The sequence below is a fragment of the Mustela nivalis genome (assembly GCF_964662115.1).
Source record: "Mustela nivalis genome assembly, chromosome: 6".
NCBI classification, from domain to species: domain Eukaryota; kingdom Metazoa; phylum Chordata; class Mammalia; order Carnivora; family Mustelidae; genus Mustela; species Mustela nivalis.
The window spans coordinates 93,002,587-93,015,349 of NC_139025.1; positions in this window are offsets into that span (position 1 = coordinate 93,002,587).

A 12,763-nucleotide genomic window follows, 5' to 3' on the forward strand; every position below is an offset into this window, starting at 1 on the left:
GATTCTCAAAGACATATCTCTTCCAATCTATTTGTGTACTGATATTCCTGCCCTCTGAGTTTCTCATGTTTATTATACTTGGAGGAATACACAAATTGAAGACAGTTGCTTAGATAGCTTTCAGAATTTGAGGCTTCTAACTAGATTTGACTAGCCACACTCAGATTTAGATGATACTAAGTTTTTTTTAATTAACCCCCCCCTTTTTTTTAAAGTGGGCCCATGCCCAGCATGGAGTCCAGTGTGGGGCTTGAACTGACAACCCTGAGATTAAGACCTGAGCTGAGATCAAAAGTTGGATGCTTAACCAACTGAGCCTCCCAGGTGCCCTAATACTGAGTTTTTTAAATTTAGTTGGGATTGGAAGGTGAAATTTGGGATAAATCACAGAGTGACAACTCAGGAAATTTTAATATTATTGCTTAATCCAATGTTTTGAAACAGAAGATGTAAATTCCTACACCACTCAGTATGTATCATAATTATATTTTACCCCAACTATTTCTTAAATCATTTTTATATGGTAAACAAAAATATGTGAAAATTAAAAGATTACAAATGGAGTGAATATTTTGGATCTAAGGATAGGTGGCACTGGTTTATAAATAAATAACTAAAATGCAAAACATTTCTGTATTATATGAATCAGGTTTATAACTATATAAATAGCAAATACAAAGTATAGACATTACAAAAGAAAATTTATTACAAAGCTGTCTACAAATGAAGAGGTATATTAATGAACTGTCTATAATGAAGATATGTATTAAACTTTCCATGTGATAAAATGTATTATATATAATTACTTAAAAAATAAATATATTGTTCAGAAGTGGTATAAATAACTATTCAAAGACTATCTCACTATTTTTTCTGTGTTGCCAAGTAAATAGGAATGGGTGTTGAGTGAAGACATTATTATTCATGTGTGTGCTAGGTGACTTGTTATGAACAAACAGTGGGAAGCGGCAGAGAGAAAGAGAGAGAAACAGACTCCCTACTGAAAAGGAATTCAGGGCTCATCCTACTGCAGTCATCATCCATTTCACCCCCACCACCTCTCTGATAACCATCAGTTTGTTCTGTATAGTTAAGAGTCTGTTTCCTGGTTTGTCTGTCTCTCTTTTAAACATTTTTGTCTATTTCATCTAAGCTGTTGCGGTTACTGGCATAAATTTGTCCATAATATTCCTTATTCTTCTAAAATTTGTAGGATCTGCAGTGATGTATCCCTTTTCATTCTTAATGTTAATAATTTTCTCTTTATTATTATTTTTTTTTCCTGATCAGTTTGGTGAGAAGTTTATCAGTTCTGTTGAACTTTTTGAACACAAGCTTTTTTTTTTTTTTTTTAAGATTTTATTTATCCATTTGACAGAGAGAGATCACAAGTAGGCAGAGAGCCAGGCAGAGAGAGAAGGGGAAGCAGGCTCCCCACCCAGCAGAGAGCCCGATGCGGGGCTCGATCCCAAGGACACTGAGATCATGACCTCAGCCGAAGGCAGCGGCCCAATCCACTGAGTCACCCAGGCGCCCCTGAACACAAGCTTTTGATTTTATTGATTTTCTCCTTGTTTTTCTCTTTTCTATTTTATTAATAATACTTTTCTTTATTATTTCTTTTTCTTTTTAAAGATTTTATTTATTTGACAAAGAGACACAGCAAGAGAGGGAACACAAGTAGTGGGAGAGGGAGAAGCAGGTTTCCCGCTGAGTAGGGAGCCTGATGTGGGGCTCCATTCTGGGACCCCAGGATCATGACCTGAGCTGAAGGCAGACACATAAGGACTGAGCCATCTAGTCACCCCTTCTTTATTATTTTTGTTTACTGCTTACTCTGGGTTTATTAATTTTTTTAAAGATTTTATTTATCTATTAGAGAGAGAGAGAGCATGAACGGGGGGGGGGTAGAGGGAGAGGGAAAAACAATCCGCAATGAGCGGGGAGCCCAGTGTGAGGCTTGATCGCAGGACCCACAATCATGACCTGAAATGAAGGCAGATGCTTAATTGACAGAGCCATCCAGGCACCCTGGTCATGGTTTTCTTATCTCACTAGTGATTGTTAGCATTGTTATGTCATTCTACTTACTGAAATTTTCACTTCAGGTATTTTTGTTTTTTTATTTTTTCAGAATCTATATACAGAATTCTGTTGCATTTCTATGCACTACTAATGAAATAGTAGAGAGGGAAATTAAGGAAAAATCCTATTTACAACCGCATCAAAAAATAAAATGCCTAGGAATAAATTTAGCTAAAGAGGTGAAAAACCTGTGTTCTGGAAACTACAAGACATTGATGAAAGAAATCAAAGATGACACAAAGAAATGGAAAGATTCTCCTTGCTCATGGATTTGAAGAATTAATGTTGTTGAAATGGTCATACTACCTAAAACACTCTACAGAGTTGGTGAAATCTCTATCAAAATATCAATGGTACTTTTCACAGAAATAGAGCAAAAAAACCTCAAGATTTTTATGAAATCACAAAATACCTAAATAACCAAAACAATATTGAGAAAAAGGAACAAAGCTGGAGGTGTCACAATCTCCAGATTTCAAGATATACTACAAAGCTGTAGTAATCAGAACTGTATGTTCCTGGCACAAAAATAGACAACAGACTTAAGAGCCCAGAAATAAGCCCACACATATATGGTCAAATAATCTATGACAAAGGAGGTAAAAATATGCAATGGGGAAAAGGCAGTCTCTTTAATAAATGGTGCTGGAAAAACAGGAAAACTACATGCAAATTTGTGCAGCCATTGTGGAAAACAGTATGGAGGTTCCTCATGAAGTCATTCTTGTTGCAACATTTACATTTCTTTATCTCTGAACTATTTATCATCTTTCTATTGAATTCTTGGTATTTGTCACTATTTTGGACAACTTTCATATATTAGATAAATATAAACTTTGTCATTTAAGTAGCAAATATTTTCCCATTGCTTATGGTGGTTTTGGCAATTCAAAGGTTCTTATTTTTATATTGTAAAATTTGGCTATCTTTTCTTTCTGCATTTGGATTTTGAGTTATAATTAGAAATGTTTTCTCAGGTTATAGAGAAATTCACTCATGTTCCTTCTAATACTTGTGTGTCTTCATTTAAAAACATTTAAACCTCTGCATCATTTGGAAGTTAACTTAGCATAGTGTAAGAAATGGGACTAACATAACCACTTCTACATGTAGTTCTCTAGTTTCCTCAAGTCTTTTGTTAAAATGCCCATATATTTTCCACTGATTTGAAAGGTCATCTTTAGTGGATACTAAATTTCCAATTGCAGTTGGGAATGTATCCATATTTTCTATTTGGTCCCATTAATCTGTCTATTCCTTTAGTTTTTATTTACAGAGGCTTTTAATATATTTTAATATCTCTTAGAGAGTCTTTGCTTCTCCTCCTCCCCATAAATTTCCCTTTCAAGATTACCTAACAATTCTTGTTTATTTTTGTCTTTCAAATGAAACTTATGATCAATTTATCTAGCTCGTGAAAATATCGTGATAATATCTGTATTGAGATCACATTACATTTAGGGATTTACTGAGGGAAAGTTGACAATCTTGTGTTTTTCTTTTAATTCTTTTTTAAAATTATGCTTTTCTGTAGAAGCGTTTCCCACTTTAAAATTAAACTCTTTTTTTTTTTTTAAAAGATTTTATTTATTTATTTGACAGACAGATCACAAGTAGGCAGAGAGGCAGGCAGAGAGAGAGAGAGGAGGAAGCAGGCTCCCTGCTGAGCAGAAAGCCCGATGCGGGGCTCGATCCCAGGACCCTGAGACCATGACCTGAGCCGAAAGCAGAGGCTTTAACCCACTGAGCCACCCAGGCGCCCCTTAAAATTAAACTCTTAAATCTCACGGTCGTTTTTGTGTCCTCCTATCCCCAACTATCTACTAAACATTTAGAGGAAATGTAAAATTAAAATATGAGTGCTTCTAGAGTTGGTTGGAGGGAAAGATTTAATAAAAGAAATCCTTTCAAATAAGTAGGCTCTCTTCTTCTTCTTCTTCTTTTTTTTTTTTGTATTTTATTTATTTTTTTGATGGAGAGAGAGAGCACAAGTAGAGGGAGAAGCAGACAGAGGGAGAAGCAGGCTCCCTGCTGAGCAAAGGAGCTCGATCCCAGGACCCTGGGACCATAACCTGAGCCAAAGGCAGATGTTTAATGACTGAGCCACCCAGCCACCCCTTCTTATTTTTTAAATAAACATTCCCAGTGCTCATTATATCACATGCCCTCCTTAATGCCTGTCACCCGGTTACTCTATCTCCTCACCCCCTCCCCTAGCTACTCCTTTACTGATGAACATTTTCCCCAATCTTGTGTAATAACAAATATCTAAAAAAAAATTTTGTTTAATAAAACACATATTATATCTCTAATGTCATAAGATACATAGCCCATTTTTTTTTTTTAGATTTATTCATTTATTTTAGAGTGAGAAAGAGAGAGAGTGGGAGGAGGGACAGAGAGAGAGAGAGAATCTCCTGCAGACTCTGCTGAGCATGGATCCCCACCTAAGGCTCAACCTCATGACCCTGCAATCATGACCTGAGCTGAAATCAAGAGTTGGATCCTTCACTAATTAAGCTACCCAGGCACCCATACATGGCTCATTTTTGAGTTTCTCAATTTTCACAAAGGCATCTCTGTATTTTTTCCCATTTTGTTTGTTATGTCATGAAGGATTAATTTTTTCAGGTTTTAGTTAATTTTTTGGCACTATTATTATTATTTGAAAGACTAAATATTTTATAGTTGAATTTTATGAAATTTCCAAAATAGGCAAATCTATAAATATGGAAAATTTGTTAATGGTCATTAGGGGTTGGGGTGAAGGGAATAAGGATTGACTGATACTGGTTATAAGATTTCTTTTGGGGATAATAAAAAATTAAAAAATTAGATTATGGTGATGGTTGCACAGCTCTATAAATATACTACAATAATATTGACTTATATACATTAAATGAGAAGAGTTTGTTGTATCTTAATTATATCTCAGTAAAGCTGAAAACAAAGAATTAAGTAAAAATAATGTTATTCTCAGAAGGAAATCTAGGATAATTTGTTACAACAGCCACTTTAAAAGGATAGTTAAAAAGTTGTTCAAGAGGCAAAAATAAAATGAGGATATCAGAACATCAAGACAGAAGAAAGAACAATAAAATGAATAAATATAAAGATCTATTTTTCTCCTTTTGACTTTTATGCTGAACATGTAAAATCAGTTTTCAAGTGTTCCCTCCTCTTCAATTTTTTTGGGGGAGAGTTTAAGGATTGACATTGATTCTGCAAATGCTTGATAGAATTCACAAGTAAAGCCATCAGGTCCTGGACTTTTCTTTGCAGGAGTTTTTTTTTTTTGTTTTTGTTTTTGTTATTTTTAAGATTTTATTTATTTATTTGACAGACAGAGATTATAAGTAGGCAGGTAGGCAGAAAGACAGGCAGAGAGAGTGGGGGAAGCAGGCTCCCCGCCAAGCAGAGAGCCCCATGTGGGGCTCAATCCAAGGACTCTGGGATCATGATCCAAGCCGAAGGCAGAGGTTTCAACACACAGCCTCCCAGGCACCCCGTGGGAGGGTTTTGATGGCTAATGCAATCTCCTTACTCAAAATTAATCTGTTAAGATTTTGTTTGTTTGTTTGTTTGTTTCTACATGGTTCAGTCTTGGTAAGCTATACATTTGTAGGGTTTATCCATTTCTCCTAGGTTATCCAGTTTGTTTACATATAATCAATTGTTCACAGTAGTATTAAGATCATTTGAATTTTTGTGGAATCAGTTGTAATGTTTCCTCTTTCATTTATGATTTTATTTATCTGAATGGTCTTTCTTTCTTTCTTTTTTTTTTTCCCTTTCTTTCTTAGCCATGAGAAAGTTTTGTTAGTTTTATTTGCTCAAAAAAAAAAAAAAAAAAAAAGCAAAAAAAAAAGCTCATAATTTCCTTCATCTTTCCTACTTTTTTCCTGGTCTTTATTTCATTTTATTTCTGCTCCTGTCTTTTCTATTTCCTTCTTTCTGCATACTTTAGGCTTTGCTTGTTCTTTTTCTAGCTCCTTGAGGTGCAGTTAGGTTACTTTTTTGAGACTTTTTTCCCCTTAATGTAGTAATGTAAATTTCTGTCATAGAACTGCTTTTGTTGCATCCCATAAGTTCTGGGATGTTGTGTTTCTATTTTCATTTGTGTCAAGCTATGTTTTCATTTTCCTTTTGATTTTTTCTTTGATCCACTGGTTGTTCATGAGTCTGGCTTTATTCTTAAATTCAAATTTTCTTAGATTGTTATTAGAGTATGAAATTTATTGGGATATAATATATCATCACATACATGGTTTCCATGGGTACTTGAAATGAAGGAATAAGTTAAGTTTTTTAAAAGATTTTTATTTATTTGAGATAGAGAGCATGATATATGCATATCATGCTATCTCAAAAAAATAAAAAAAAAATATATGAGTAAAAGGGAGGGGAGGGGTAGAGGGAGAAGCAGACTCCTCATGGAGCAAGGAGCGTGATGTGGAACTCAATCCAAGGACTGTGGGATTACCACCCCACCTGAAGGCAGATGCTTAACCAACTGGACCACCCAGGTTCCTGGAATAAGTTTTTTAAGTTTCAGGATATGATGTTATTTAGATTTGCCTTATTATTTATATACATTAAATCTTTTATATCCTTACATATTTTTTGTTCATTTGATCCATAAAACAAGAGAAACCCAGAGTTATTTGGCCCACAGATATTCATTTATTCTTAATGTGTGCATGCGTGTGTGTGTGTGTGTGTGTGTGTGTGTGTGTGTGTGTATACTTTTTAATAAGTTTACTGGCACATATCTAAATGACAGAAGATGTTAGTTAAGGATGCCTGGGTGGCCCAGTTGGTTAAGCAACTGCCTTTGGCTCAGGTCATGATCCTGGAGTACCCTGATAGATTCCTATATTGGGTTCCCTGCTTGGTGGGTAGTCTGCTTCTTCCTCTGCCTCCTGCTCCTGCCTTCTGTCACAATTTGTCTCTCTCTCTCCAATAAGTAAGTAAATAAATAAATCTTTAAAAAAAAAAGACATTAGTTGAAAGAAGTTTTGTATGTAGTGTAGTTGCAATGAGTTAAGCATATGGCTCTTTAAATATGCTTCTACACATGTTTACCAACACATATCTTTTTAAAAAAAACTTTATTTAAATTTTAGTTAGTTGACATACAGTTTAATAATAGTTTCAGGAGTACAACTTAGTGATTCAACACTTCCATACAATACCCAATGCTCATCACAATAAGAGTCCTTAATCTCTATCACCTATTTAACCCATCCCTGCCCACTCCTCCTTTGGTAACTGTCAGTTTATTCTCCGTAATTACCAGTCTGTTTCTTCATTTGCCCCCCTCTCTCTTTTTTCCCTTTTGATTATTTGCTTTGTTTCTTGACTTCCATATATAAATGAAATCAAGTTGTATATTCATTTTGAATTTTACATTATAATGATAACAGATATAATCCAAAGTGAGTATAAAACAGGAATAGATATCTATGGACAAATAAGGTAGCTATTTCTTTTGTTTTGCTTTTGGTAAGTGAAGCTTGATGATTTTATTCTAGTGTCTGATGAAATTAATATATTTGATCATTTTTACTCCTCCCTCATTTTCACATCTAACTTATGTTATTTTAATTTTTTTGTATTTATTTTGCATTATTAAATATACCTAATACCCATTACTAGAGTAATAATTAAAAATAATGTATTTTGATCCTCAATTCTGAAAGATAAGGGAATTATGCTAATGATAGTACTTTTTAAAAAAATATTTTATTTATTTATTTGACAAAGAGGGATCACAAGTAGGCAGAGAGGCAGGCAGAGAGAGAGGGGAGGAACAGGCTCCCTGCTGAGCAGAGAGCCCAATGTGGGACTTGATCCCAGTACCCTGAGATCATGACCTGAGCTGAGGGCAGAGGCTTAACCCACTGAGCCACGGAGGTGCCCGATAGTACTTTTTCTTTCCTTTACTTTTCCACCTTTTATTTGTACCATTTCTAGATGTCAAGTTAGTAATATTCACATCCTGCTGGTAATAATTGTCCCTACTTCTAATTTTAGCTTTAGTTCTATAATGAAATAAATTCAGTGTTTATTCTGGTTCACTGAAAGTTTGCCTTCTAATATTTTTACAATAATTTTTGTTTTACATTTTTCCTATTCAAAAATACTTTCCTGTTACCTTTATAATAGAAATCCAGGGTGACTGTATATGAAATTCTTCTTTACGTGAGGTCTTTGTAAAGATTCTTTCAGTGTTTCCTTCCTTCCCTTCCTCTTTCTTTTTCCTTCCTTCCTGTCTCTCTCTCTCTCTTTTGATCTTTCTCTCTCCCTTCCTTCCTTCCTTCTCTCCGCCCCCACCTCCTTTCACCCTTCCTCCCTCTCCCTGCCTTTCTTCCTTTCCTTCCTTCCTGATGTTTTTCTGATGTTGAATGATGCTATGGCTGGTTTAATTAGTAAATAATTTAAATTATTTTTGGATAGATGTCCAAATAATTTTTTTCAGTGATATCTTGTGTTGAACATTTTGTGTCAGGTTTTTTGTTTATTTCCTTGTTTTTTATTTTGGATAGGATGCACTATCAATCTAGAAAGTCAAGTCTTCTTTTATTTCTGCAAAGTTAAAAAAAATTATTTACTTATTTATTTAAAAGAGAAAGAGAAAAGGAGAAGGAAAGGAGGGGCAGAGGGAAAGGAAGAGAGAATCTCAAGCAGACTCTCTGCTCAGCAGACCTCTGAGAGTAGGATGCTTAACTGACTGAGCCACCCAGGCAGTACTCTGCCAAGCTTTTAAAATGATAGCTTTAAAGATGTGTTCTGTTTCATTTGTATTTTCTTTGGAACCCCAATTACGTGCATATTGAATCTTTCATATCTGTATCTTCCTTGCTTTTTAATCTCTTAGTGCATTTCCATTTCTTTGGGTTCTTGTCCTTATCTTTCTCTCTCCTTACTGTGTTTTCAGCAGTATTTGCTTTCCCTTGGTGTCTTTACAATTTTACCTATCTGTAAAAAATAATCTTTTCTACTAGTTCTTTCTTGAGATAGGCCTTTTAAATTTAATGTCTTTCTGTTATTTTGTCATATCTTTTTGAGATTTTAATTTACTAATTATGTATCCTTTAAAAAAATAAAGTCAATCAATCCTGTAAGTTAAAAAATTCATGGTAAAATATTTGGTCCTAATTTTCATCTGCTCTGTGGCAATATTTTTCCAGGGTCTGTTCTTTGCCATTTGTTTTCAAGGTTATTTTCTCTTTTTTAACTGTGTAGATCTTGCACTGGCTCTTTTTATTTCTAATTTCTTTAATTTTAATTTTTTTCTTTTAAAAGTTACCTCACACTTATTTAGTATTTTATAGCTTAGAAAGCATAAAGTTTGTCTATGGTAATCTTATACTCTTTTTTATTAAAAATTTTTAATTTGCTTTGTAGGAGTTTCACGTCGGTGAGCATATGGAATGGTGTTTCATTTGGTAGGAATTTTTTTTTTTTTTTTTCTCATCAGATAATTCTTTTTTCTTCATTTGTGGGAAGCTTTTATTCCTCTTCACCTCTATAAGCCATTGGAGTTAGTCAGGTTATTATAGGGCTGTATAACACAAGAAGATCTTTTTTTCTCTCTCTCCTTAATACTGAACAGATATACTATTTCTTATAATTTGCATTTCTACTTCTATCATAAGTAGTAAAAAATTGCAGGATTGATTTTTACTTATTTTCTGAATTTTCTCTCTCAAGTTTTTAAGTCAGATGCAAAAAACCCTTGTATCTGATACTTTTCCTTTGATACTTATCTCCTTTTTTTGTACTCTCTTTCTCTTTCCCCTTAATCAATGAAAATACTACAGTTGCATATGACATAAGTTTTGGAACTGGAGGGGATTGTAGAAATCTTTTTCTAGAGCTTGCTCATTTTACAGTTGAGGAAATGACACTATAGAGATATGAAGTGAGTTATCTGAAGATATAAGGTGAGTTACTGGCCAGATTTGAATAGAATTGATTTCTCTTCTGATTCCTAATTCATAACCATAATATGGTTGTTTCTGACTTAAAAGTAGTATTTTTAATGTGAAGTTGTAGATCATATAGTAGAATATGTAGCTGAACATTCCCATACTATGGATTGTATGAGCAGAATAGAGCAGAGCATTGTAGAGCAGAGCAGATTTAAGAATAATTCACACACACACACACACACACACACACACACTAACCTGGGAATTTCTCTGAAGGTTTCCTTTTTAACTGCCATGGCTCTTTGGCAGAGTTGAGGTTTTTTTTTTTTTTTTTTAAAGATTTTATTTATTTATTTGACAGAGAGAGAGAGAGAGAGAGATCACAAGTAGGCAGAGAGGCAGGCAGAGAGAGAGAGAGGAGGAAACAGGCTTCCTGCTGAGCAGAGAGCCCGATGCGGGACTCGATCCCAGGACCCCGAGATCATGACCTCAGCCGAAGGCAGCGGCTTAACCCACTGAGCCACCCAGGTGCCCCGAGTTGAGTTTTACATAAATACAAGACAGTGTATCTTCCCATGTTCCTCGGGAATCCTTCTTTAGCCTTACTTACAAAGTAAATATTTCAAATTAAGTAAAGAAAATTGTGTTTTCTTAAATTTGGGGGGTCACTTTGTCCTCTCTTTGGTGACTCATTAATAGTTTCCTCTGTTGGTTTGCCAGGATTCTGAATGAAAATTCCCTTGAATAAATGAACTCATACTGGTGATCCCAAATCTCTGCAGTGTCATATGGTCAGTATTCTCCTGTGTGCCAATTAGCCATATCTCTTAAAATAATAACATTTTTATAGTTATCTGTGGATGAAGTAATGTTAGTTTTAACCAGGGAATGTTAAATATGTTTAACTCTTTGGAAACAGTCACATGTTAGGTTTTTAAATGAGCGGGTGGGTGACAAATATAGAAATATCCAAGGGATGCTGGTGTACAATGTTTAAGTCCCCAAAGATTAGCATTGAATAGATTTTTCTGGTGACAAGATTGTTTTGTATAGAGATCAATAATATGTTATTTTGTACAATAGAAGCAGCTTCCGTTGAGCTTAATGAGCAAGAACGAATACAAATGAGAAGAAAAAGGACATGTAGTTAGAAACAGAAATTACCTTTTTTTCCTCCATTGGTATCTAAGTCTGAGAACCAAAAAAAAAAAAAAAAAAAAAAAGATTTCAAATGGTTAAAGGTCATATTTTAAGAGGGAATAAAATATGACTTGGTTTAATCCTGGGCTTTATTTAATTTCTTGATATGGAGACAGGGCATCTTTGTTTTCTCTATTAATCAGACTGGCGAGATCTGGGTTTCTTCTATGGGAAGCTAAAAGGAGTCCATATGGATCAAGACAGAATGGGCCTGGAACTCAACCAGACTGCTCCGAGATGCAGGTATTATATAGATTTGCCTTCTCCCACTATGGTTATTTAAATAGAATGGAAAAATTATAGATGTGTTTGAAGTAGCTAAGAAGCCCAAATGCTTTTGAACAGATGAGGACAACGCTTCATTTAGATCTGGCTAAGATGCTGACTGAAGAACATGGGACATCCAGAAAGGGACTAAGGTGTGTCACACATCAGAAAATCATGAGAAAAGAGAAGTATTCTCTATATACTGGTTTAGAGGCAGATGAGGGAATCAATTTCAACAATCAAATTGTTCTAATTTGTTGGTTTTATCTTGGTTTAGATTTCTTTCATTGCAAAGAAAGCTGATAATACCAACTTTATGGTTTTTATAAATATCAAACAACATTATGCATTTAAAGAAGTTATTATGGTGTGTAACATATGGTAGTCTGTGTTTTTGCTTTGATTTTGACTGTTATCATTACATTCATAAATAGTTCATCAAACATTGCTCCAGTTTGGGAGGTATTTCTTGATTATATATATATAATCCTGATTATATTTCCTTTTTTTAAAAAAAGTTTTATTTATTTGTTTGAGAGAGAGAGAGAGAGAGAGCAGGTGGAGGAGCAGAGGAAGAGGGAGACTCTCAAGCAGCCTCCCCACCAAGCATGGAACCTGATGCAGGGCTCAATCCCATGACCCTGAGATCATGACCCCGGCTGAAACCAAGAGTTGGATGCTTAACAGACTAAGCCACCTAGGTGTCTCCCTGCTTATATTTCTTAATTATATTATATATTATATAAATTCTTTAAGCATACATATGAAGCTATCTAAATAAATTATATTCATATCTTAAAGCGTGGTGTAGGTTTCGATTTTTTTTAAAGATTTTATTATTGATTTGATGGGCATCTGGGTGGCCCAGTTGTTAAGTGTCTGCCTTCCACTCAGGTCATGATCCCTGGAGCCTTCTCCCTCTCCAGCTCCCTCGATGCCTGTGTTCCCTTTCTTGCTATCTCTCTCTGTCAAATAAATAAATAAATAAATAAATAGATAAATTTTTTTAAAAAAGAAAACTTATCACCTCTACAATACTTACTTAAAAAAAAGATTTTATTTATTAGAGACAGAGGGAGAGAGAGAGAGGGAGAAAGGATGAGCAGGGGAAAGGGCAGAGGGAAAGGGAGAAGCAGACTCCCCACTGAGCCAGGAGCAATGCCAGCTGGATCCCAGGACCCTGGGATCATGACCTGAGCTGAAATCAGATGCTTAACCGACCGAGCCACCCAGGTCCCCCTAGGACTTGATTTCTCTCTAAGAAAGCTCCCATC